The sequence below is a fragment of the Anomaloglossus baeobatrachus genome, chromosome 4 (assembly GCF_048569485.1).
Source record: "Anomaloglossus baeobatrachus isolate aAnoBae1 chromosome 4, aAnoBae1.hap1, whole genome shotgun sequence".
In the NCBI taxonomy this organism is placed as follows: domain Eukaryota; kingdom Metazoa; phylum Chordata; class Amphibia; order Anura; family Aromobatidae; genus Anomaloglossus; species Anomaloglossus baeobatrachus.
Window position 1 is genome coordinate 579,793,299 of NC_134356.1, and position 27,880 is coordinate 579,821,178.

At 48.3% G+C, this 27,880-nt stretch overlaps 1 protein-coding gene across 1 annotated transcript in view; it reads right to left on the minus strand.

Moving 5' to 3' along the window:
- ADGRA2 (adhesion G protein-coupled receptor A2) overlaps positions 1 to 27,880 on the minus strand; it is a 281,780-nt gene that overhangs the window by 100,947 nt on the left and 152,953 nt on the right. The window lies entirely within an intron of this gene.

Consider the following 27,880-nt stretch of genomic DNA (forward strand, 5'->3'; position numbering starts at 1 on the left):
CCGCCCGCCCAGCTGCGGAGGGTCCCCACGGGAGTGGGGGCTCTCACGTTGTCCTCCTCACCCCCACCTTCCCCAAAACACCCCGGCGAGTCCTGAAACTGCCAGCACTGCAGCAAAGAGGGGGGGGGGAGGGGAAGGTGCCGAGGAGACACCCAGGCAGCCTGGGTGTGGGACTGCACTGCCTGGGCGCCCTGCACCGCCATGCTGACCAGATCCGAGGATTCCTCAGGACATCATGATGGAGGTTCCCCAGCCCGTCCAAGCTGCAGATCTGCGATGTCCGGATCCATCAGGCTGGATGTCATGATGGAGGTTCCCCAGCCCGTCCAAGCTGTCATCCAGGAAGTGCAAGAGGAGGTAATTGACTCCCACCTCCTTATATACACCATGAAGCTCCCTCCTTTCCTACCACCACACTCCACCCCCTAACCAATCACCTTCTTTTCCTCATTCCTAAACGAACCAACACTGTTTAACCCCATCAACTCCCTACCCTCTGGGCTGTCATGACGCCCCTACACCCTATGGGTTCCATGGCTTTCTGTTCACACCAGCACTTTATTTGTCTGTTCCATTTTGAGGTACAGACAAACCATAATATAGTCAAAAGAACAAGGGGGACTCTATCAATTATTATGAGGTCTGTCGGGGTTCATTTTTATGACAATTTTTAAAACGGAAAAAAGTTCTGCATGCTGCTTTTCTTCTTCTTCCCTATATATAACTGGATATATAACAGACCCCATAGTAATTAACGGGACCCCTCTTTACAACTGTTAGGCAATACATCTATTTTTTTAGGTTAATCCTTTTGTTACTGCAAAAGTTTTGTGCATCTTCTGGTTGGACAAAAGTTATGTGACTTTTTGTGTTTTTACAGCGGTCCTGGACAGTTCTGATAACTAAATAGTAAGGCTGTGTGCGCACTTGTGTGTATTGCATGCATTTACGCTGGGTATTGCACTGCAGCGTAAACACATGCGTTCAGCGTCCCCAGCAAAGTCTATGTAACTTGTGCAAATTCCATGCGCACGTTGTGTTTTAGAACGCAGCGATTTGCATGCTGAAATTTGTGGCTGAATCATTGTTTTCTAAAGAGCAACATGTCACTTCTTTTGTACGTTTTGGATACTTTTCCCACTCTGTCTATGGTAGAACAAGCATCCAGAACGCATGAATTTTGCATCCATTCTGCACTCAAAATATATCCAAAACACAGCTTTTCGACTGCGTTTTGAAACGCACATGCAGTGACAAAACGATGCAGAATATTTGTCACGGCAGAACGCAACGTGCGCATATAGCCTAAATGGAATTTGGGATGGGCTGTGGCTGAGCGCACCCGCAAATTTATCATCATTTATGACGTAAATTACAACAGAACTCTACTCCAGTCCCTCACATTTCCGGCGGTGGCACGTGATTCTTAATGAATTTCACAAGTCTTACTTCAGAGCATCCTTCATTAAAACTGGTGTACAAAATGTCAGACTTGATGAATCAAGGCCAAAGTCTATCAAGCAGTTGTTGTTACAATGCAGACTTAGGGAAAGTCCAGTGTGAGGCCAAACACAACAAAACTTAACAGGGGTAACACCACGACAAACAAGTGGTACACCAGGGACACATTAACAACGGTGGGCCCTAGTGGTAGTGAGAGAAAAGATGTACACCTCCTTCACTTACCTGTCACTATACCTTGAACTCCTAACCAGTCCCCATACAGGTTCCTCACTGGAACCTGAATCCCTGAGTGACGGTACAATAGTCCTGGCTAAGAAGTGGGTAGGTAAGGATCACTAGTCTCACCAATGCACTGAAACAACACACTAGGAAAGGAAGACAGACAGGGGGAAAACAACAACAAACTGCTGCAGTCTGCACAAAGACTGAAGCCACTACAGCAACTTTAGAGGCCAAGCATCCAAATGAATGAGAATAACCGCCACCCTCTGCTAGTAGCAGAGGGTATATAAAGGGACTGAGTGTGGTCCAAACCAGAAACACCTGAGATCGTAATGAAACTGCTTACTGGCAGGGAATACTGACATTAACCCTCTCTTACCCAAGGGAAAGGGAATACATTTAAATAGCAGAATCTTCACAAGGAAAAGTGAGACTCAGAACCTGTCACTAAACTCTAATAACAGAGAGACAACCATGACAGTTATAGAATTGTTCATTCATAACGTGCCTTAGATAAGCTGTACGACGGACATTTGCTTAGCCAACAGTTATATGTCCTGACTTTTTCATACACATAGCCACTCAGTTTGGCCATCAACTCTCTCCCCACAGTATCATAGTATCATAGTATCATAGTTTTTAAGGTTGAAGGGAGACTCTAAGTCCATCTAGTTCAACCCGTAGCCTAACATGTTGATCCAGAGGAAGGCAAAAAAACCCCCAATGTGGCAAACAAGTTCCAATGGGGAAAAAATTTCCTTCCTGACTCCACATCCGGCAATCAGACTAGTTCCCTGGATCAATACCCTGTCATAAAATCTAATATACATAACTGGTAATATTAAATTTTTCAAGAAAGGCATCCAGGCTCTGCTTAAATGTTAGTAGTGAATCACTCATTACAACCTCATGCGGCAGAGAGTTCCATAGTCTCACTGCTCGTACAGTAAAGAATCCTCGTCTGTGATTATGATTAAACCTTCTTTCCTCAAGACGTAGCGGATGCCCCCGTGTTCCAGTCGCAGGCCTAGGTGTAAAAAGATCTTTGGAAAGGTCCCTGTACTGTCCCCTCATATATTTATACATTGTGATTAGATCCCCCCTAAGCCTTCGTTTTTCCAAACTAAATAACCCCAAGTTTAATAACCTGTCTTGGTATTGCAGCCCACCCATTCCTCTAATAATCTTGGTCGCTCTTCTCTGCACCCTCTCCAGTTCAGCTATGTCCTTCTTATATATCGGTGACCAGAATTGTACACAGTATTCTAAGTGTGGTCGCGCTAGTGACTTGTACAGAGGTAGAACTATATTTTTTTCATGAACACTTATACCTCTTTTAATACATCCCATTATTTTATTAGCCCTGGCAGCAGCTGCCTGACACTGTCCACTAAAGTGAAGTTTACCATCCACCCATACACCCAAGTCTTTTTCTGTGCCTGTTTTACCCAGTGTTCTACAATTAAGTACATAATCATAAATGTTATTTCCTCTACCCAAGTGCATGACCTTACATTTATCTACATTAAACTTCAATTGCCACTTCTCAGCCCAATCCTCCAATTTACATAAATCTCCCTGTAATATAAAATTATCCTCCTCTGTATTGATTACCCTGCAGAGTTTAGTATCATCTGCAAATATTGAAATTCTACTCCGCATGCCCCCAACAAGGTCATTTATAAATATGTTGAAAAGAAGCGGGCCCAATACTGACCCCTGTGGTACCCCACTATGAACTGAGACCCAGTCCGAGTACGTACCATTAATAACCACCCTTTGTTTCCTATCACTGAGCCAGTTTTTAACCCAGTTACACATATTTTCCCCTATCCCCATTATTCTCATTTTATGTACCAACCTTTTGTGTGGCACCGTATCAAAAGCTTTTGAAAAGTCCATATACACAACATCCACTGCATTTCCCTGGTCCAGGCTTGAACTTACCTCTTCATAGAAGCTGATCAAATTAGTTTGACAGGATCGATCCCTCATAAACCCATGTTGATACTCTGTCATAAGGTTATTTTTCTTGAGATACTCCAGTATAGCATCTCTCAAGAAACCCTCAAGGATTTTACCAACCATAGAGGTTAAACTTACCGGCCTATAATTTCCCGGCTCAGTTTTTGTCCCCTTTTTGAATATTGGCACCACATTTGCTATGCGCCAGTCCTGCGGTACCGACCCTGTTATTAAGGAATCTGAGAAGATTAAAAATAATGGTCTATCTATCACAGAACTCAATTCCTGTAGTACTCTGGGGTGTATGCCATCCGGGCCCGGAGATTTGTCAACCTTAGTGATTTCGAGGCGGCGGCGTACTTCCTGCTGGGTTAAGCAGGTAATATTCAAGGGTGAATTTATGGTATCACTGGTCATGTCATCTGCCATGGCATTTTCTTGTATAAAAACCGTAGAAAAAAAGTCATTCAGCAGGTTGGCTTTACCCTCATCCCCTTCCACCATTTCACCAAGACTATTTTTAAGGGGGCCAACACTATCGCTTTTCAGTTTTTTACTGTTTATGTAGTTAAAGAATATTTTAGGATTATTTTTACTTTCTCTCGCAATGAGTCTCTCTGTCTCAAACTTAGCTAACTTAATTTGCTTTTTACATATTTTATTTAATTTTCTATAATTATATAATGCCTCATCACTACCTACCCTCTTTAATTCTTTTAAGGCTTTCTGTTTTTCTTTTATTGCTTCCCTTACAGCTCTATTTAGCCATAGGGGTTTCCTCCTATTTCTAGCATGTTTGTTCCCATAGGGTATATTTTCTGCACAAGCCCTATTCAGGATGCTCATAAAAGTCTCCCATTTGCTTTGTGTACTTTTATTACTTAGTACATCATCCCAGTTTATTGCACTAAGATCATCTCTCAACCGTTTAAAATTTGCTTTCCTGAAGTTTAGTGTCCTTGTAGCCCCTCTACTAGACATCTTACTAAAGAATACATGAAAACTTATTATTTTGTGATCACTATTCCCCAAGTAACCCCCAACTTGTATATTTGATATGCGGTCTGGCCTATTGGTTAGTACAAGGTCTAGTAATGCTCCCCCTCTTGTGGGGTCCTGTACCATTTGTGAAAGGTAATTATCTTTCATTGTTATCAAAAATCTATTTCCTTTGCTGGAACTGCAAGTTTCTGTAACCCAATTTATATCAGGATAGTTAAAGTCCCCCATAATAATTACCTCTCCGAGACTCGCTGCTTTATCAATTTGCTTTATGAGGAGATTCTCTACCTCTTCCATAATATTTGGCGTCTTATAACACACCCCTATCAGTATTTTATTATTCATTCTCCCCCCCCTTATCTCCACCCATAGGGACTCTACATTCTCAGTACCCTCACATATGTTGTCACGCAGGATGGGTTTTAAGGATGATTTTACATATAGACACACACCTCCCCCTCGCTTATTTGTACGGTCATTCCTGAATAGGCTATAACCCTGTAAATTAACAGCCCAGTCATAGCTCTCATCCAGCCATGTCTCTGATATCCCCACTATATCATAATTTTCTTCCAACAATATTAATTCTAATTCCTCCACCTTATTTGTGAGGCTTCAGGCATTACGTTACGTATGACTCTGTACCTGTATTCCTGCTTACTGTATTAACTGTCCTAACCCTTCCCCCCGTACCACCCCCAATTTCATTACTTGTGCCCTGGTCACTATCTGCACTACATTCCCCTTCTATAAAGTGAATACCCTCGCCCCCCATTCCTAGTTTAAACACTCCTCCAACCTTCTAGCCATTTTCTGCCCCAGCAGAGCTGCACCTTCCCCATTAAGATGCAGCCCATCCCTAGCATAGAATCTGTAGCCAACTGAAAAGTCGGCCCAATTCTCCAGGAACCCAAAACCCTCTTTCCTACACCAATTCCTGAGCCACCTCCCTGATCTCTCTTTGCCTCTCTGGTGTGGCTCGTGGCACAGGTAGTATTTCCGAAAATACCACCTTTGAGGTCCATGCTTTAAGCTTACAACCTAATTCCCTGAAATCATCTTTAAGGACCTTCCACCTACCTCTAACTTTGTCATTTGTGCCAATGTGTACAATGACCGCTGGGTCCTCCCCAGCCCCTCCCAGTAATCTGTCAACCCGATCAGCGATGTGCCAGGAAGACAACACACTGTTCGGCGATCCCTGTCTTTGTGACAGATTGCCCTATCTGTCCCCCTAATAATTGAGTCCCCCACTACCAGTACCTGTCTTGCCTGCCCTGCACTCCTATTCCTTCCCTTACTGGAGCAGACACTCCTCTGGCGTTCAGAGGTCATGCCTTGCTGCAGCAATGCTACCCCTGTAGTGACATCCCCCTCATCTGCCAAGTTTGCAAACCTATTGGGGTGTGTCAGTTCAGGACTAGCCTTCCTAGCACTTTTCCCTTTACCCCCCTTTCTAACTGTCACCCAGCTACCTACCTCACTGTCCTGCCGCTCCCTACTACGATCCTCCCCCACATCTGACCCAGCAAGCTGCTGCTCAGTGAGCAGCACACTCCTTTCCATATTGCTAATGCATCTCAGAGTTACCAGCTGCTCATTTAGATCTAGTATCTGGGCTTCCAAATGTGCAACTTGCGCACATCTCGAACAACAGTATGCACCCTCGAACGGCTTTTCAAGGACTGCATACATGAGACAAGATGTACACTGGATCGCATTAGCAATAGTGGAGCACATTTTCACAGTAGCATATGTGACGCCCTGGGCAAGCCAGGGGTCACAGGTCACAACATCACATGCACCCCCACATTCCCTGCAGGTACACCAAGGCTAACCTAAAATCCTTGTTGCCTTCCTCCAGGGGCTGATGTCCACACCAGGGGGGTGGGCCAGGCGGTGGGCTCCGCCCACCGAGGAGTTCACAGCCCTGGAGGCGGGAAGAATCAGGCAGTTAAGCAAGGGAAGTGAAGGAGTAAACAGTCAAGTTAGGGAAGTAAAAGGAAAAGGAGGTGAAGTAGTAGAGGAGCAAAGGAGAGAAGCTGAAGTGACGAAAAGTGAGAGTAGTAAAGCCTGAAGTTGGTCCGGGTGTGTGCCCCGGACTGTGACAGCAAGGTCAGCAGACAGCGGTGATAGTCTGCAGGGGGACTGTTTGGAGGTTGCTGGAAGGACCGCGGACGGGTGGTGACCGGCGGTACTGGAGCAGTATACGAAGAACAGTCAGCACCAGGGCAGGGGCCTTTCGGATCCCGGTAAGGCTAGGAGTCGCCATAATTTGCTAAATCCGTCAGTGAAGGGGACCTCTGTCTCCTAACAACCAAGTCCCGATTGAAGGCAACAGCCTGACCGTGAAGGGGAGACACCGCCACCACCAAGGCACCAGTTTCCCAGGGCCAGCGCCTGCGGGCAAAGTAGGGCTCCTTCGGCCCAGATTGAAGCCGAGGAGTGGGTAACCGGTGGGGACCCATCGCTACCAAGAGACTTTACATGGGTGCAGGGAAGAGACCGTCACCGCTAACTGCAGGGAACCGCAGCACCGTAACCGTCCGAGGTACCCGTCCAACCAGCCGTTTGTTTACCGAGAACTGTGTCGTGTTTACTGGCTGAGAGAGTACCTCCGTGCCGTGCGGCACAGCGCTGCCCCTGCGCCCCTGCACCTCCACAGGCCCCATACCCGCCTGTCCACCATACCAACCCCATCACTGGGCCCCGGGATCACCAACACCCCTACCCACGGAGGGGCAAACCAACAACTGGCTGCTCCATACCACCACTCCCGGGCTCCCCAGACAGAGCAGCGGTGGTGTCCACTTAATCACCACAACCGTGGGTGGCGTCACGGACAATAAACTATCCCAAATCCCAATCCCCTTTCACTCACGGGCGAGGAGCGCCGCTCGAGTCCCCGGGATCCGGCCCATCGCTCGAGCCACCGAGCAGCAGCAGGCCGCAGCAGCCGCGGCAGCCGGACCCGAGCAGTGGGAGAGCGCGGCGTACCCTCCTCCGCCCGCGACACATACATATGAATGGTTGAGGCTTCATGAGCTGTGAATGAAGAGAGGTAACAAAGGCAAGCCACTGGCAGACAATTCTAGCCACTGGTTTACCTTGGAGATTGCTTTAGTGGTACTGTGCTCCTCCGATGCTGCAGAGACAAAGCTGCCTCTGTTGAGAGCACAGTTCGAGCCAGCAGCACAATAATGATGACAGTCTCAACTGTCAATCAGTCAGGAGCACACCGCCCCACCGGCAAGCAGGAAGAGGAGGAGAGCAGTGCACTCCTGAAGATTAATTTTAAAGGGAATCTGTCACCGGTTTTTCGGCCTATAGGCTGTGGCCACTACCAGCCCAGGCCGCTGTGTAGAATGTAAAAAACACTTTATAATACTTACCTAACGGTCGCGCTGCAATGAAGTTGGGCCATGTGGGCATCTCCGTTGGCCGGTGCCATCACATCCTCTTTCGGCCATCTTTGTCCTCCTTCTGAAGCCTGTGTGCATGATGCATCCTACTTCATACACACTCACCGGTCCCGCGCAGGAGCACTACAATACTTTGATCTGCCCTGCCTCTGCCCAAAAGAGCAGAAAGCTGGTGAATCAAAATGTATGTGCCAAGTCACTTACATGAGTTGTGCCTCTTGCAGAAGCTCAGAATAAAGGCAATCAGAGAAAACCCCAACAGAACCATGAAGTACAATGAGGCAAATGGAGTTCCAATTTGGAAACTTTTTTACCCCTTTTGATGTTTTATTCCAGCAGAATCCAACAGTCCTGGATACAGTAGCTTAGTCTATTCCAGTATTGTATCCAGCTTAAAAAACAGACACTGCTGGAAAAAAGTCCAAAATTGAAACCTTTGGATCACCTAATTGTACTTCATGGCTGTGTAGAATTATAAATTCTGGTCTCAAATGGAAGCCCCCGAAGGAGACAGCAGTGAAGGCATAAATGTAAATGTAGAGTAATAGTAGCCGAACTGCAGAATTACTTTATTGTGTGTGATATCTCAAAAATGTTCCACATCTTCACAAAGAAGAATAAATTGGAAGATTGGTTATAGCTGAAGACCTCCCAAAAGTGTCCCTTGAGAGAGCAGAGCTAAATAAAACCACATCGCCCAGAAACAATTTCAGTCCAGGCAGTGAAGTCAAATCACACAGAACAGAATAAACAGACAGTGACCCAAGAGCAGAGGGAGGATGTGTAGTGAAGTGTTGGGATGTATTCTTCATTATGTCACTTCCCTTCTGGACCAGCGAAACATCTCAGGCCCTAGAGATTTTCACATCCCTCAAGGATGATTTCTCCAACCACTGTTTGTCTTTATATTTCCTTAAATGCCTAAAACAGCTTATTCACCTCCTTCCCCTGCATCCTGTGAACTTGGACCTATATTTGTAAAATGGTAAAAGGTCTATCAGCCTGATCTTTAAAGACACGGATCTATATTTGTAAAATGGTGTGAAGGTCTATCAGTCCGATCTTTACAGACACGGGCCTATATTTGTGAAATGGAGTGAAGGTCTATCAGTCCGATCTTTACAGACACGGGCCTATATTTGTGAAATGGTGTGAAGGTCTATCAGTCCGATCTTTACAGACACGGAAGGTCTATCAGTCTAATCTTTACAGACACGGGCCTATATTTGTGAAATGGAGTGAAGGTCCATCAGTCCAATCTTTAGAGTCATGGACCTATATTTGTGAAATGGAGTGAAGGTCTATCAGTCCGATCTTTAGAGTCATGGACCTATATTTGTGAAATGGAGTGAAGGTCTATCAGTCCGATCTTTAGAGTCATGGACCTATATTTGTGAAATGGAGTGAAGGTCTATCAGTCCGATCTTTAGAGTCATGGACCTATATTTGTGAAATGGTGTGAAGGTCTATCAGTCCGACCGATCTTTCATATGCATAAAATCCCCTGTTACTTCTCTGATTAAAGGGAAGGTATCATCAAAAAACCTATTGTTTAAAGTGAACCTGTCACCCCTAATACCATATGTGTAAATGCCCTTAAAGGGAATCTGTCAGTAGGATCAACCCTTCTAAACTGTCTATATGGACATGCAGATCATAGAAAGTTGAATAAATTGATACCTAGATATCTCCAATCTAATGTCTTATTACAGAGAAATCTACATTTTTCATAACATGTAAATCAGTTGTTAAGATTTATGGGTCGAACATAGATCTCCCCGAAAATCTGTCTCCTGTGCTTATATTAACGGGCATGTTACCAATGTGAGACATGTAATGACTGACAGTCAGCTCCTGATATACATGTTTCACACTGGTAACACCCCATTTTATTTAAAATAAGCTCTGGAGGCAGATTCTCAAGGAGATCAGTGTCCGGCCCATAGATTTTAACGGCTTATTTACATACAAGAAAAATGTAGATTTCTCTGGAATTAAGCAGTGGATCACATAGATCAAGGTATCAGTTTATCAGCTTCCTATGAATTGCATGTCCATATAGACAGCTTAGGTAGGTTGATCCTACTGGCAGATTCTCTTTATGCTTGTAATTTCTTTTGGAAGATTTAGAAAATTCCTGCATTTAAATTGCACTGCCCTGATAAGTCTCCTGCTTTTCTCCCTTTCCCAGTCCATCGGCGGCCTACATCTATGACTGATGGGTCACTCTGGTCTCAGTAACCTGGCTTTCCTGCCTGAGACTTTGCGCAGGCTTCGTTATGTTTTGTTCTCTGACATTGCAGTTGTGTATTTTACAAGCCATATGTTTGTGGCCAATTCATTGTATGCAACTTTTTAAAAATATACTCAAGTTTCCCCCATGGCATGGTGGCTCAGTGGTTAGCACTGCAGTCTAGCAGCGCTGGGGTCCTGGGTTCAATTCCCACCAAGGACAACATCTGCAAGGAGTTTGTATGTTCTCCCTGTGTTTGCGTGGGTTTCCTCCAGGTTCTCTGGGTTCCTCATACACCCCACAGACATACAGATAGGAAATTTAGATTGTGAGCCCCACTGGGGAAACGTGTTGCCAATGTGTGTTTAACAGAGCTATATAAAATGAATGTTGTGAGCCGCTCTGAGTCTTTGGAGAAGGACGGCATACAAGTTTGACAAATAAGTAAATAAAAGAACAATCTACATTGTACTCAAAAATATACCTATAAAGAGGAAAATCAGTAAAACTGAAAATGTTGCAGTGGTCTCTTAATTTTTGCCAGAACTGTATATATATATATATATATATATATATATATATATATATATATAAACGTAAACATCCCGCCCACCTCCTTCCTTCCGCATAGCCGGTGGAGGCAGGTAAGGAGATGTTCCTCGCTCCTGCGACTTCACACACAGCGATGTGTGCTGCCGCAGGAACGAGGAACAACATCGTATCTCCTATTGGTGCGACATTATGAAAATGACCGACGCTACACAGATCACCGATTTTTGACGGTATTGCGATCGTTTATCGGTGCTTCTAGGCCTTACACGTTGCGACGTCGTTACCGGTGCCGGATGTGCGTCAGTTTCGATTTGACCCCGACAATATCGCAGTAGCGATGTCGCAGCGTGCAAAGTACCCCTAATTGTTTGCGGTCTGGTAAGTTCAATTCTTTTAGATGGTGTCTGCTTTCTTTTTGGGGTAAACTAAGCAATACATAGAGTATAGTAAATTTAAGCAGGTAATTTAAACCTTGATAAATATGGTATGTCCCCACCACTATAAAACTGGTTCTGCACCATGAGAAAAGCAGATCAGATAAGAAAATGTGCATCTAAACCAGTAATAGGATTTACACAAAATGTTGATGTTCCATTGTTGAATAAACGTTAATTTTTTTTGTTCAAGAATAAAGCCTGCTTTACATGCTGCAATTTCTCGTGCAATCACATTTGCAATCGTACCCGCCCCCATCGTTTGTGCGGCACAGGCAATTTCTTGCCCGTGTCGCACAAAGTCGTAACCCCCTGTCACACGTACTTACTTTCCAAACGATCTCGCTGTGGGCGGCGAACATCCTCTTCCTGAAGGGGGAGGGACGTTCTGCGTTACAGCGATGTCACAGCGGCCGGCCAATAGAAATGGAGGGGCGGAGATGAGCGGGACGTAAACATCCTGCCCACCTCCTTCCTTCCACATTGCCGGCGGGAAGCAGGTAAGCTGTGTTCATCGTTCCCGGGGTGTCACACGGAGCGACGTGTGCTGCCTTGGGAACAATGAACAACCGGACGTTCGATTTTTAGAAAATGAGCGACTTGTCAACGAGCAACGATAAGGTGAGTATTTTTGCTTGTTCACACTCGTTCGTAGCTGTCACACGCTACGATATGTCAAACGATGCCGGATGTGCGTCACTTGCGACGTGACCCCAACGACATATCCTTTGATATATCGTAGCGTGTAAAGCCTGCTTAACTGTGGATTGTTGTTCAAAGAAAAATATAAGACATCCCCTGAAAATAAGCCCTAGTGCATTTTTAGAGACAAAAAATAATATAAAACTCTGTCTTAGTTTGGGGGAAACACAGTAGATATTAAGGCAAAACTGAGATTGTGAAATCTTCAAATGATCTCCAAGCATTGGCTGGAAATGAAAAATCCTACATCTGTAAAGCAGACTTGGAAGATTACAAGATGACAGCGGAAAGAGTTAAGAGCTGGAATGACAAGAAGCTAAACCCGAAACCAATTTATATTTATAGCTTAGAAGTCCCAAAATTCAGATTACCCTGGCTCCATCCCTTTATATAGTCTATTGTGGGGAAGGGCATCATGGGCCAGCGACACTAAGGTCTTTGACCTCTTTACCACAGATGTCCTTGACCACAGAGCGGATCCTAATAAATCCTTATAAATAAAATGGTAACGTGCACGCTCCCAGTGCCTCGGGCCTGAGTCTCCTCTCACAAGTGGTTTTAATGATGCTGGAGTCTCTGGGATGACTTCCAGGCAGTTTCCATACCATCAAGCTGACTGCATGCTGTGTATTAAAGAATACGGTAGCACGCCGACGACAGGCCTCGGGTTGGTGCTGGCTGCACCAGTAGCGTGCTTGTCTTCTCTTCTTTATTGAGGTTTCACAGTTTCTAAATTAAACGCCTCCACTTAACCCTTGCCAAGCCCCACTCCAGTGGTACCTAAGGATCTGGTGCCACTTAAGAAATAATGAGGTCCTGGTGAGAAGAAGACGAGTCTGGCTGCTACATCTTAACCCCTTTCCTGTCATAAGCGTTGCGTAATGACCTGTACAGTGCACAATGTGCTTGGCAGACGTCTCTGAAAAAACGCTGTAACCATTATAAGCTGTAAAAATAAATAAAAGTTAATAATTCTTGCCACAAATATCTGTGCAATTAGTAAATGGCACAAAATTCAATTATGTGGAGTGCATGAGCAGGATCTACTCAAAAGGGATTTTCTGCCATATCAATGTGACCTATTGGAAGATTACATTGATGGAATGCTAAATTATGCAAGTTTCTTATATAGCACCAACATATCCTACACTGTAGTACGTACATTGTCATATACACTGACCCCAATGGGACTCATCTTCTGATTTCTTGGCAGTATACCTTGACAGCTAACTGTAGTTTACCATACCTCCCAATTGTCCTAGATCCAGTAGGACAGTCCTGATTTGGAAGAGTTGCTCCTCTGTCCCGGGAGGTCAGGGTTATGTACCAATCACAACTCTATATCTTAAGGAAAAGCAGTCTGCAGTATCACTCAGTGGCAGTGCAAGAATATTTCTATGTCTCTTGGTCATGCAAGCTCAATGCGTGTCTGCTACTGAGGACGTTGCTGTGACTATTCAGTTCCTTCTACTCCGACATAGGACCTTGGGGAAGATGTTCTGGCATCTGTTTGTGTTCATATAATATAATAATCAATAAAATAATTATTTACTTTTTTTGACGTGTAGTATCTACTGGGAGTCAAACTGACAGCCTCGAGCATGGCAGAGACTGCACTGCCAAGAATAGGAGAATTTTCTTTGCTAGAATATATAAATGGTATACTTCTTCTTTACAGGCACTTTGTACAGGTATATAGAGCTATATTGCTATCTACATGTACATCTCTATATACCTGTATATATCTACATGCCTATATATTAATGGTAAAATAAAAGTCATAGATTTTTGTCAGATAAAATTACTAACTAAAACTACTCTCACCTACTGTATCCTCACCTATCCCTTGTAGTCTGTGAGCCCTCGCGGGCAGGGACCTCTCTCCTCCTGTACCTGTCTGTGCCTTGTATTATTCATGATTATTGTACTTCTACCTATTATCTATACCCCTTTCACATGTAAAGCGCCATGGAATAAATTGCGCAATAATAATAGTAATAATCTAAAGATTAAATTAATCACACTTCTTAATGCACTTAAAAAATGAAGAAAAAAAAAGTAAATACCATGGACATATTTAGTATCCCTGTAAGCGTAACACCCTGAACAATAAAGTGAATGTAATAGGAATAACACGCTTACATATTTGTCTTGTAAAATGGCATTTAAAAAAACTACAGCTCATTTATCAAAGAAGTAAGTCCTCATATAGTAAAGGTTATATAAAAATGATAAAAATTATGGCTATTACTGTCCCAGTTTTGGGTCTCTGTCGCAATGTCAAAGGCGGTCTGCTAAATGTTCCTCACTGCCGTCTTTCCCCCTCTGACAGCTCTTCTTATCTTTGAGAGAATAGCAACATGTGTTAATAAAACTTAACTTTTAATTGGGTTATATTAAAAATACAGTATAAAGTGCAAATAGTGATCCACACACCAATTTAAAACCTGAAAATGATGAGGCCAATCAAGGAATAAAGCACCATCACTTTCATATCGTAACACAGGTAGCAGGGCCGTATTTGCCACTAGGCACCCGTGGTCCCGTGCCTAGGGCGGCACGTTGCGGGGGGGCGGCACTTTCTGGCAGCAAAAAAAAAAAAATATATATAAATTTTTTTTTTTTTTTTTTTACATCCCCGCCCCCCGCCCCTCCCTCCGTTGCACTTCGCTGTGTTCTCGGGGGGGAGGGGGGGGTTGAGAGGGAGAGGAAAGGCGCACTTCTGTCTCTTTAAATACACGGAGGGCGCCAGGCATAGTGAGCTGATTAACCCCGGAAGTTCCATCGTCTGCACTTCCGGGTCAGAGGCGCGCGGGCGCGCCAATCAGCTCACTGCCCCGTGCTGCAGCGTCCAATTCTGCAGACAACACACGCCGCGGAGGAGGACGCAGCTGGAGCCAGCCAGAAGAGGATAATAGCAGAGCAGGGCAGCAGGCACCGGAGCAGGTATGCGTAAGGCAGAGCCTAGAATGTATGGGCACCTTACAGGTTAGTTGATGATCGTTGCGATGCCTCTTTTTGTCTGGGGGGAGGCTGGGAAAAGAGAGAGGCTGGGAAAAGAGAGAGGCTGGGGGGAGGCTGGGAAAAGAGAGAGGCTGGGGGGAGGCTGGGAAAAGAGAGAGGCTGGGGGGAGGCTGGGAAAAGAGAGAGGCTGGGGGGAGGCTGGGAAGAGAGAGGCTGAGGCTGGGGGGGAGGCTGGGAAGAGAGAGAGGCTGGGGGGGAGGCTGGGAAAAGAGAGGCTGGGGGGAGGCTGGGAAAAGAGAGAGGCTGGGGGGAGGCTGGGAAAAGAGAGAGGCTGGGCGGAGGCTGGGAAAAGAGAGAGGCTGGGGGGAGGCTGGGAAAAGAGAGAGGCTGGGGGGAGGCTGGGAAGAGAGAGGCTGAGGCTGGGGGGGGGAGGCTGGGAAGAGAGAGAGGCTGGGGGGGAGGCTGGGAAGAGAGAGAGGCTGGGGGGGAGGCTGGGAAGAGAGAGAGGCTGGGGGGAGGCTGGGAAAAGAGAGAGGCTGGGGGGAGGCTGGGAAAAGAGAGAGGCTGGGGGGAGGCTGGGAAAAGAGAGAGGCTGGGGGGAGGCTGGGAAAAGAGAGAGGCTGGGGGGAGGCTGGGAAAAGAGAGAGGCTGGGGGAGGCTGGGAAAAGAGAGAGGCTGGGGGGAGGCTGGGAAAAGAGAGAGGCTGGGGGAGGCTGGGAAAAGAGAGAGGCTGGGGGGAGGCTGGGAAAAGAGAGAGGCTGGGGGGAGGCTGGGAAAAGAGAGGCTGAGGCTGGGGGGAGGCTGGGAAGAGAGAGGCTGAGGCTGGGGGGGGAGGCTGGGAAGAGAGAGGCTGAGGCTGGGGGGGAGGCTGGGAAAAGAGAGAGGCTGGGGGGAGGCTGGAAAGAGAGAGGCTGAGGCTGGGGGGGAGGCTGGGAAGAGAGAGAGGCTGAGGCTGGGGGGAGAGAGGCTGAGGCTGGGGGGGAGGCTGGGAAGAGAGAGAGGCTGAGGCTGGGGGGAGAGAGGCTGAGGCTGGGGGGGAGGCTGGGGGGAGAGAGGCTGAGGCTGGGGGGGAGGCTGGGGGGAGAGAGGCTGAGGCTGGGGGGGGAGGCTGGGAAGAGAGAGAGGCTGAGGCTGGGGGGAGAGAGGCTGAGGCTGGGGGGGAGGCTGGGGGGAGAGAGAGGCTGTGGCTGGGGGGAGAGAGAGGCTGAGGCTGGGGGGAGGCTGGGGGGAGAGAGAGGCTGAGGCTGGGGGGGAGGCTGGGGGGAGAGAGAGGCTGAGGCTGGGGGGAGAGAGAGGCTGAGGCTGGGGGGGAGGCTGGGGGGAGAGAGAGGCTGAGGCTGGGGGGGAGGCTGGGGGGAGAGAGGCTGAGGCTGGGGGGGAGGCTGGGGGGAGAGAGGCTGAGGCTGGGGGGGAGGCTGGGGGGAGAGAGGCTGAGGCTGGGGGGGGAGGCTGGGGGGGAGGCTGGGGGGAGAGAGAGGCTGAGGCTGGGGGGAGAGAGAGGCTGAGGCTGGGGGGGAGGCTGGGGGGAGAGAGAGGCTGAGGCTGGGGGGGAGGCTGGGGGGAGAGAGAGGCTGAGGCTGGGGGGAGAGAGGCTGAGGCTGGGGGAGGCTGGGGGGAGAGAGGCTGAGGCTGGGGGAGGCTGGGGGGAGAGAGGCTGAGGCTGGGGGAGGCTGGGGGGAGAGAGGCTGAGGCTGGGGGAGGCTGGGGGGAGAGAGGCTGAGGCTGGGGGAGGCTGGGGGGGAGAGAGGCTGAGGCTGGGGGAGGCTGGGGGGGAGAGAGGCTGAGGCTGGGGGAGGCTGGGGAAGAGAGAGGCTGAGGCTGGGGGAGGCTGGGGGAGAGAGAGGCTGATGCTGGGGGAGGCTGCGGGAGAGAGAGGATGATGCTGGGGGAGGCTGCGGGAGAGAGAGGATGATGCTGGGGGAGGCTGCGGGAGAGAGAGGCTGATGCTGGGGGAGGCTGCGGGAGAGAGAGGATGATGCTGGGGGAGAGAGAGGCTGAGGCTGGGGGAGGCTGGGGGAGAGAGAGGCTGAGGCTGGGGGAGGCTGGGGGAGAGAGAGGCTGAGGCTGGGGGAGAGAGAGGCTGAGGCTGGGGGAGAGAGAGGCTGAGGCTGGGGGAGGCTGGGGGAGAGAGAGGCTGAGGCTGGGGGATGCTGGGGGAGAGAGAGGCTGAGGCTGGGGGAGAGAGAGGCTGAGGCTGGGGGAGGCTGGGGGAGAGAGAGGCTGATGCTGGGGGAGGCTGGGGGAGAGAGAGGATGATGCTGGGGGAGGCTGCGGGAGAGAGAGGCTGATGCTGGGGGAGGCTGGGGGAGAGAGGCTGCTGCTGGGGGAATGGGAGAGAGGGGCTAATGCTAGAGACAGAGGACAAGGGTTGAGGGATAGTGCAATGACAAAATCGATGTAGGGGAGTCAATATCAAGAGTGGGGTAGTGTGTGTGTGTGGGGGGTGGGGTCTCAGCACAAGCGCTAGTGTGGTGGTCTTAGTATGATGAATGGGGCAGCATGGAGGTGTCATTATGGAAAAGAGTAAGGCAGCATTAGGAGCTCATGGAGAGGGGCAGCATGCATGGGACACTGTGAGGAGGGGGCAGCATGCATGGGACATTGTGAGGAGGGGGCAGCATGCATGGGACATTGTGAGGAGGGGGCAGCATGCATGGGACATTGTGAGGAGGGGGCAGCATGCATGGGACATTGTGAGGAGGGGGCAGCATGCATGGGACATTGTGAGGAGGGGGCAGTATGCATGGGACATTGTGAGGAGGGGGCAGCATGCATGGGACACTGTGAGGAGGGGGCAGCATGCATGGGACATTGTGAGGAGGGGGCAGCATGCATGGGACATTGTGAGGAGGGGGCAGTATGCATGGGACAGTGTGAGGAGGGGGCAGCATGCATGGGACATTGTGAGGATGGAGCAGCATGCATGGGACACTGTGAGGAGGGGGCAGCATGCATTGGACACTGTGAGGAGGGGGCAGCATGCATGGGACACTGTGAGGATGGAGCAGCATGCATGGGACACTGTGAGGAGGGGGCAGCATGCATGGGACACTGTGAGGAGGGGACAGCATGCATGGGACACTGTGAGGAGGGAGCAGCATGCATGGGACACTGAGGAGAGGGCAGCATGCATGGGACACTGTGAGGAGGGGGCAGCATGCATGGGACCCTGTGAGGAGGGAGCAGCATGCATGGGACCCTGTGAGGAGGGAGCAGCATGCATGGGACCCTGTGAGGAGGGAGCAGCATGCATGGGACCCTGTGAGGAGGGAGCAGCATGCATGGGACCCTGTGAGGAGGGGGCAGCATGCATGGGACCCTGTGAGGAGGGAGCAGCATGCATGGGACCCTGTGAGGAGGGGGCAGCATGCATGGGACACTGTGAGGAGGGATCAGCATGCATGGGACACTGTGAGGAGGGAGCAGCATGCATGGTACACTGTGAGGAGGGAGCAGCATGCATGGGACACTGTGAGGATGGAGCAGCATGCATGGGACACTGTGAGGAGGGAGCAGCATGCATGGGACACTGTGAGGATGGAGCAGCATGCATGGGACACTGTGAGGATGGAGCAGCATGCATGGGACCCTGTGAGGAGGGGGCAGCATGCATGGGACCCTGTGAGGAGGGAGCAGCATGCATGGGACCCTGTGAGGAGGGAGCAGCATGCATGGAACCCTGTGAGGATGGAGCAGCATGCATGGGACACTGTGAGGATGGAGCAGCATGCATGGGACACTGTGAAGATGGAGCAGCATGCATGGGACACTGTGAGGAGGGGGCAGCATGCATGGGACATTGTGAGGAGGGGGCAGCATGCATGGGACATTGTGAGGAGGGATCAGCATGCATGGGACACTGTGAGGATGGAGCAGCATGCATGGGACACTGTGAGGAGGGGGCAGCATGCATGGGACACTGTGAGGAGGGGGCAGCATGCATGGGACACTGTGAGAAGGGGGCAGCATGCATGGGACACTGTGAGGAGGGGGCAGCATGCATGGGACACTGTGAGAAGGGGGCAGCATGCATGGGACACTGTGAGGAGGGGGCAGCATGCATGGGACATTGTGAGGAGGGGGCAGCATGCATGGGACATTGTGAGGAGGGGGCAGCATGATGTGAGGACAATGTGCAGATCATATTTCATAATTGAGGAAGGTGTGGTGGATATAATTTATAAGGGAGGGCAGTGTGTAGTTTATTAGGGGCAGTGTGACAGTCACAGTATATAAGTGGGGACAGTGTCACAGTCACAGTATATAAGGGGGGACGGTGTGGTGGGAATATTTTATACTCATGCTATGTTTTGATGTGCCCGTGGTGATCCCCATTGGGGGGGGGGTTAGTGCCCTTTGTTTCTCATTTATACTTTTTAAAGTGTTTTACAAAGTAGATCTGCCTTAAACAGATGTCAAGTGCGAAAACTCAGTTTTACGTTGTCACTAAGGGGCGCGACCACTTAAAGTGCCTAGGGCAGCACGAAGGCAAAATACAGCCCTGACAGGTAGACAAAAGGGCAATCTACCCTATGTATCAACACCCATCTAAATATCGTCAGCTATAGGGACACTGGGTAAATATGGCCTACGAAAAAGAGGCTTGCAAGCAGCCCAGAATACTACATAGCAATTGGCGATATTTGAGCAAAAACTAGCTGCCTAGTAATAAAAACACAACCTATATATCAACAGGCAGATGGACACCTCAATAGATGTATATATATTGTTAAATTGGGTATCCACTAGTTGGTGACTCCAAGTGGATCCAATATACACAAAGAAGAATCCTGTCTGTAAATAGGCTATAGACAACAGTTGCTTAATAGTGTAATAGACACAAAAGAAAAAGGAGTGGTCTCACCCAATTCCTATGTCCTGTTCAGGGGTCAGATTTCTCCTGTGTTATCGAGATCCATATGTCAAGTTGACGGAAGAAGTGACTTGGTCGCTAACCCTGTCAGGGATAAAACTGACCCTTTTTCACAGTAAACTCCCGCCCTGACAAGGGCAGTCCACAGCTGGCCCTGTTGTGGCTAGCCCTATTATCCAGACCAAGTGCCTCCCGACGCGTTTCACATCATATCCATGCTCATCAGGGGAGGAATATGGCACTTGAAAATGGCGGTGATGGCTCACCGATGGCTCGGATACCAGGCCATACAGGGTTGAGCTCTGCATTGAGCCATCACCGCCATTTTCAAGTGCCATATTCCTCCCCTGATGAGCATGGATATGATGTGAAACGCGTCGGGAGGCACTTGGTCTGGATAATAGGGCTAGCCACAACAGGGCCAGCTGTGGACTGCCCTTGTCAGGGCGGGAGTTTACTGTGAAAAAGGGTCAGCTTTATCCCTGACAGGGTTAGCGACCAAGTCACTTCTTCCGTCAACTTGACATATGGATCTCGATAACACAAGAGAAATCTGACCCCTGAACAGGACATAGGAATTGGGTGAGACCACTCCTTTTTCTTTTGTGTCTATTACACTATTTAGCAACTGTTGTCTATAGCCTATTTACAGACAGGATTCTTCTTTGTGTATATTGGATCCACTTGGAGTCACCAACTAGTGGATACCCCATTTAACAATATATATACATCTATTGAGGTGTCCATCTGCCTGTTGATATATAGGTTGTGTTTTTATTACTAGGCAGCTAGTTTTTGCTCAAATATCGCCAATTGCTATGTAGTATTCTGGGCTGCTTGCAAGCCTCTTTTTCGTAGGCCATATTTACCCAGTGTCCCTGTGACGCCCTGGGCAAGCCAGGGGTCACAGGTCACAACACCACCACACCCCACACCCCAGGTAGGCACATCACAGCTAAACTACAAATCCTTGTTGCCTTCCTCCAGAGGCTGATGATTCACACCAGGGGGTGGGCCAGGCGGTTGGCTCCGCCCACCAAGGAGGACACAGCTCTGGAGGCGGGAGAAACCAGGCAGTTGAGTCCAGGAGGGACATGAAGGAGGAACGAGATTAGCCCAGGCAGGGCAAGAGTGAGGAGTTAAGTGGAAGAGTAAACAAGCAGTGCAAGTAGAAAAGTGAAAAGGAGAAAAGCGAGTGAGGTGACAAGAAGGAAGGAAAGCCTAAAGGGTCCAGCTTTGTGTAGGGCCAGATCAGCAAGGTCAGCGACGGCGGTGACTGTCTGGAGTGGGACCGTTTGGAAGTTCCTGGAAAGACCCCGTTGGCTGTGTGCCCGGTGGTCTGGAGCAGTGTTCCGAAGGACAGTCAGCACCAGGGCAGGGGCCTCTCGGACCCCGGCAAGGCTAGGAGTCGCCAAATTTGCCGAATCCGTCAGTGAAGGGGACGTAGAACCCCCAACAACCAAGTCCCGATTGAAGGCAACAGCCCAACCCGAATCGGAGAGACACCGCCACCGCCACGGCACCAGTTTCTCAGGGCCAGCGCCTGCAGGCAAAGTGTAGGGCTCCTCCGGCCCAGATTGAAGCCGGGGAGCGGGTAACCGGAGGGAATCCACCGCTACCACAAGTCAACCATAGGTGCAAGGAAGAGGGACATCACCGTCACCTACCGGGAGTGCAGGTGCAGCCGTCTGTGGGACCGTCCTACCAGCCGTTTGGTTTACCGTAAAACTGTGTCCACGTCTCAGGCTGAGTGAGTACCACAGTGCCGCAAGGCACCACGCTGCCCCCGCGTCCCTGCGCCCACCAGGCCCCGCACCTCACAAACCTTCACCGGGCCCCGGGATCACCAACCCCTGCCCACGGAGGGGCAACACAACACCTGGCTGCTCCGCATCACCATCCCCGGGATCCCCGCATTGAGCAGCGGTGGTGCAATCACCACAACCGTGGGTGGCGTCACGGACAACAATCATCCCCACACCCAACAACCCCCCTTTCACTCACGGGCGAGGAGTGCCGCTCGAGAAACCCCCGGGATCCGGCCTACGGCTCGAGCCACCACTGAGCAGCGGCCGCCGGACCCGAGCAGAAGGGGGCGAGCGTAGTGTGCTGACACCCTCCTCCCCGCCCGCGACATCCCTATAGCTGACGATATTTAGATGGGTGTTGATACATAGGGTAGATTGCCCTTTTGTCTACCTGTGTTATGATATGAAAGTGATGGTGCTTTATTCCTTGATTGGCCTCATCATTTTCAGGTTTTAAATTGGTGTGTGGATCACTATTTGCACTTTATACTGTATTTTTAATATAACCCAATTAAAAGTTAAGTTTTATTAACACATGTTGCTATTCTCACATTAACTATACATGTAAGAGTTCCATTTAATACCTACTGGTGTCGAATACTTGCTATTTCAATACTCTTCTTATCTTTAGTGCAGCGCAATATCAGCATGGCACAGGAAGTTGAAAGGAGAAAAACGTTTAAAGAGTTAACTATGAAGACAATCCCTTTTAGAGGGAATCTGTCAGCAGATTTTTGCTATGTAATCTGAAGACAACTAGGAGATAGGGGCTGAAACACTGATTTAAATGATGTGTCATTTGTTAACTTGTGTGGGATGTTTACTTACAGCAACAGTTTTATTACTAGGACAATTTAACTGCTGAAACTAGCTGCGATCAGCCAAGTCATCTGACTCCGCCCCTCCTCTGTGAAGAAGCTCACTGTCTATAGACAATGTACACAGAGAGCCTGGTGTGGGTGGGGGCAGCTTTCTGAGATCTGCTACATGCTATATCTAAAGGCCCTGTCACACACAGAGATAAATCTTTGGCAGATCTGTGGTTGCAGTGAAATTGTGGACATATTGTTCCATTTGTACACAGCCACAAACCTGGCACTGATTGTCCACAATTTCACTGCAACCACAGATCTGCTGCAGATTTATCTCTGTGTGTGACAGGGCCTTAAGACCTGTGATTGTGCAGAGCAAAGCGCTGAGAAGACTGCTTGAGGACACAGAGCAGCACTAAAGAGACTGCCTGAGAGCAGAGAGGAGCACTGCAGTTAGGGTGCGAGAGTTGACAGGAGACGGCCTGAGAGCAGAGCAAAGACGGCTTGAGAAAAAAGAGGAGCGCTGAGGAGACGACCTGAGAGTAGAGAGGAGCACTGAAGAGAGGGCCTGAGGGTAGAGAAGAGCACTGACGATAGGGCCTGGGGCAAAGAGGAGCGCTGAGGAGACGGCCTGAGAGTAGAGAGGAGCACTGAAGAGAGGGCCTGAGGGCAGAGAAGAGCACTGACGATAGGGCCTGGAAGCAAAGAGGAGCGCTGAGGAGATGGCCTGAGAGAAGAATGAAGCACTGAGAAGACGGTTGGAAGACAGAGAGGGGCGCTGAGGAGATGGCCTGAGAGCAGAAAGGAGCGCTGAAGAGAGGGCCTGAAGGCAGATCAGAGGGCTGAGGAAAGGACCTGAAGGTAGAAAGCAGCACTGAGGAGACGACCTGAAACAGAGTAAAGCACTGAGAAGACGGCTTGAGGACAGGGAGGCGTGCTGAAGACACAGCCTGAGAGCGGAGAGGAGCGCTGAGAAGACAGCTTGAGGGCAAAGTGGAGCACTGAAGAGAGCAAACAGGAGCACTGAAGACATGTCCTGAGGGTGTGGTTAATGTAATAGCACAAAATTTTGCCATAATGCACCACGCACGTCACAGAGTCTGTCCTTATATACACAAGAATTGCATAAAAGCATGGCCTTACAGCGCTCATCCTCCACATCAGGTTAACACTTCTTTTAGTGCACATACCAGTCTAATATGGAACTCTCCTGATTCTCATGATCTGTCCTTGCCATCCACTCTTTTGAGCCCTCTTTATCAGCATTCTAAAAGTGCTGAAACCTCCTTTCCCTCACGTCCCAGCACACATTGCACCTGTCATTGTCCAATGGCTTGCCTTCCTTGAAGGCCCTTGTCACGGGGTCCTTCTCCCATATCACACAATCAACAGAGCGAGAGATGGCAGTACAATCCAAAGAGCATTTATTCCAAGCAAATCAAATGGTCCATAAAATAATCCACAAAACAGAGAGTAAAATTAGTCCAGTAACACAAATATAGTCCGGTAACCGATAAATATCCAGGTCTCTCTCAGAAGCCAGTTTCTCCCAGAGGATCAATCTTCCTGCTTCACTCTTGAAGTTCTCAAACACACTGCCTATGCCCCAGATAAGCAAAAATGTTACAGTAGGTGGACTCTAGGCCCACCTCCTCCCACACCCAGGGATGGAAGCGCCTCAAGAGGCTATAACCTTGCACTATAGGGGGTGTATAACCTTGCACTATAGGGGGTGATTACTTACAAACAATACAATGTACACAAAAGCAGTACAAATAATGGACTGTGAACCAAGCTTAAAATAGGAATCTGTACAGAAAGATACACCTCCCTCCATATCCAACCATCACAGCCCTCTTCTCTCTTCTACCTTTATGTAGTTTGTCAGACAGGAGAGCAGGAGCAGTGAGATAAGGACTTGTTCCGACTTTCTGTAATCCATCTTGGCATCTACGCAAGTAAATACCGATGCCATAAAACAGCAGGCAGTGGACAGAGGGTTATACAGAGGGGAGGCGCCTGGTGGCTGATACATTGAGGTGGTTTTTTAACGGTAAGACAACAATTTTTTTAAATTACGTGATTTGCAGATCGCTTATTTATCACATTATCTATCAAGCTGTCTGGAAGTGCAGTGACTATTGGAGACATGAATGGAGAACACATCTTTAAACTCTTTGCAACGGTATTCGATATTTTCTCAACTTCAGAATTTTTAAAAATATATTTCTGAAGCCACTGCAGGACTGTTTGTAGCTTAATAGAGCCCTGTGTGATTATGGCGGACTTTTGGCATGCTATCCCTTAGACACTTCACTTCATACATCAAACAAAATTACCCTTCCCGCCCCCTGATCTCGCAGCTGGAACCTATAACCGCGCTCCCTCTAGGTCTGAGGGACAAAATAAGCCTTCTGCTTTCCCCAATTTTTGCATAAATACATGTAACCCGCAGCTCTGCTATAAATCTCAGGCTCATTACAGGCGGTTAGGCTATAAAGATTCCTATTGCTGGCAGATAAGAGGGCTCTGTTCTGGAGCCCCAGCAGGCAGTACAGTGCACTCACTGATGACACAAACAATTCACTCCGTGTGTGGAGATTCCAGAATTCTGTGCAACATCATGCAGGTCCTCCATCACGTTCTCAGGCTTACCATGAGAAGCCACATTTACAGGGTGAATGAATAGTTCAGTGTTAACAAGTGCTACCCCTCGAGGAAGAGTTAAAAGAGCGCAATTGGAAAAAAATCCGCTTTTCAGGACTGCAATCAGCATTTAGAATCCTGTCCCCAAAAATCCTATTAATAATACCAAACACATCGGGAAAAAAATGAGGGTATTCTATGTGAGGCAGACAGTTGTGGTGTTTATAGATGTAGGGAGATTTATGGCTTCTACAAATGTTTGAAACTGTTTCTTCATAGTGCAAAGAGTGGTAGAAATACTGGCAAGATGTCAAGTGTATTACTGGCCATTTTCTCAAGCCCTAATGTCCAGCCTGATCTTTCCATCATTTATAATGCTTTCTCCTTGGTCCTAGAGTTCAGTTTCCCACAGGCTGTGCTTAGTATATGGACGCGACAGTTCCAAAAATGGCCAAAGTGGTCTACAGAGAGTTTAGGAACCACACAACCTTTTTCTCCATTCACAATTATCACTGTCTTCACCCTATAAAGCTGGTGTCACACATAACGACGACGACAACGACGTCGCTGCTACGTCACCATTTTCTGTGACGTTGCAGCGACGTCCCGTCGCTGTCGCTGTGTGTGACATCCAGCAACGACCTGGCCCCTGCTGTGAGGTCGCCGGTCGTTGCTGAATGTCCAGCTTCATTTTTTGGTCGTCACTCTCCCGCTGTGACACACACATCGCTGTGTGTGACAGCGAGAGAGCGACGAAATGAAGCGATCAGGAGCCGGCACTGGCAGCTGCGGTAAGCTGTAACCAGCGTAAACATCGGGTAACCAAGGGAAGACCTTTCCCTGGTTACCCGATGTTTACGCTGGTTACCAGCCTCCGCTCTTGCTGCCAGCGCCGGCTCCTGCACTGTGACATGTGGCTGCAGTACACATCGGGTAATTAACCCGATGTATACTGTAGCAAGGAGAGCAAGGAGCCAGCGCTAAGCAGTGCGCGCGGCTCCTTGCTCTCTGCACTGTGACATGTAGCTGCAGCACACATCGGGTTAATTAACCCGATGTGTACTGTACCTAGGAGAGCAAGGAGCCAGCGCTAAGCGCGGCTTCCTGCTCTCTGCACATGTAGCACAGCGACGTTATGATCGCTGCTTCTGCTGTTTGACAGCTAAGCAGCGATCATAACAGCGACTTACAAGGTCGCTGTTACGTCACCGAAAATGGTGACGTAACAGCGACGTCGTTGTCGCTGTCGCTTAGTGTGACACCAGCTTTAGAGATGCGCCTACTAATCAGAAGAGGTTAGGAGGATACAGGCAGGTAGGAAAAGGTTCACAGAGCTCTGGTCAAGCATCTGTGGACTTCCGACATTGGTGCTTGAGTAGGCTCCTATCTATCTACCTATCTATCTATCTATCTATCTCTCTCTCTATCACTATCTTTGACGATACGCCTACTAATCAGAAAAAATGCTAAGGATACAGGCAGGTAGTTTAAGGCTCACAGAGCTCTGATCCAGCATCTATGGACTGCCGACATGGCTGGTTAACTAGAGTCCTATCTATCTATCTATTTATCTATCTATCTATCTATCTATCTATCTGCGATGCGCCTAAAAACCAGAAGAGGTGATGAGGGTACAAGTAGAATACGGTTCACAGAGCTTTGATCCAGCATCTATGGACTTCCGACATGGCCGCTTTACTAGGGTCCTATCTATCTATCTATCTATCTATCTATCTATCTATTTGTAATGTGCCTACAAAATCAGAAGTGCTAAGGATACAGGCAGATAGTTTAAGGTTTACAGAGATCTGATCCAGCATCTATGGACTGCCGACATGGCCGCTTGACTTGAGTCCTATCTATCTATCTATCTATCTATCTATTGGCGATGCACCTAAAAATCAGAAGAGGTGATGAGGATACACACAGGTAGGAAAAGGTTCATAGAGCTCTGATTCAGCATCTATGAACTGCCCACATGGCCGCTTGACTAGGGTCCTATCTATCTATCTATCTATCTATCTCTCTATCTATCTATTGGCGATTTGGCTAAAAGTCAGAAGAGTTGATGAGAAAACAGGTAGGAGATGGTTCACAGAGCTCTGATCAAGCATCTATGGACTGCGGACATGACCGCTTGACTAGAGCTCTTTCTATCTATCTATCTATCTATCTAACTTTCTGCCTTTCATTATCTATCAGAGATGCGCCTACTAATCAGAAGAGGTGCTGAAGATACAAGCAGGTAGTTGAAGGTTCACAGAGCTCTGATCCAGCATCTATGAACTGTCGACATGGCCGCTTGACCAGGGTCCTATCTATCTATCTATCTATCTATCTATCTATCTATCTATCTATCTATCTATCTAATTTATCCATCTGTTTGTCTCTGTATTGAGCAGTGTATGTATGGTCACTGGGCACAACTCATCATTGTAGTACAAAGTATTAACTGAAATTGTAGCATAGTGCACAAAGTAAAAAAATAGTCTGCAATGTAACCAGCACAACATTGCATTAAAAAGAAAATTGACAATATGCATATTGAAACTACTGAAAATTTGTTAACAGTAAATCTGGTTTGGATGAGGAGATGGTCTTCCCTAAGAGGTGGCCTTCTGTGATGGTTTCCCTATTTACAGTACATATCACAATTAAAAATTTTCTATACATCTCCAAAACATTTTCTACCCTATAACATAAACTAAGCTGCTTGTACAGTATATCCAGCCATACCTAAATATAAATAAGAACATTGAATGAAAATGAATCACACAGTGA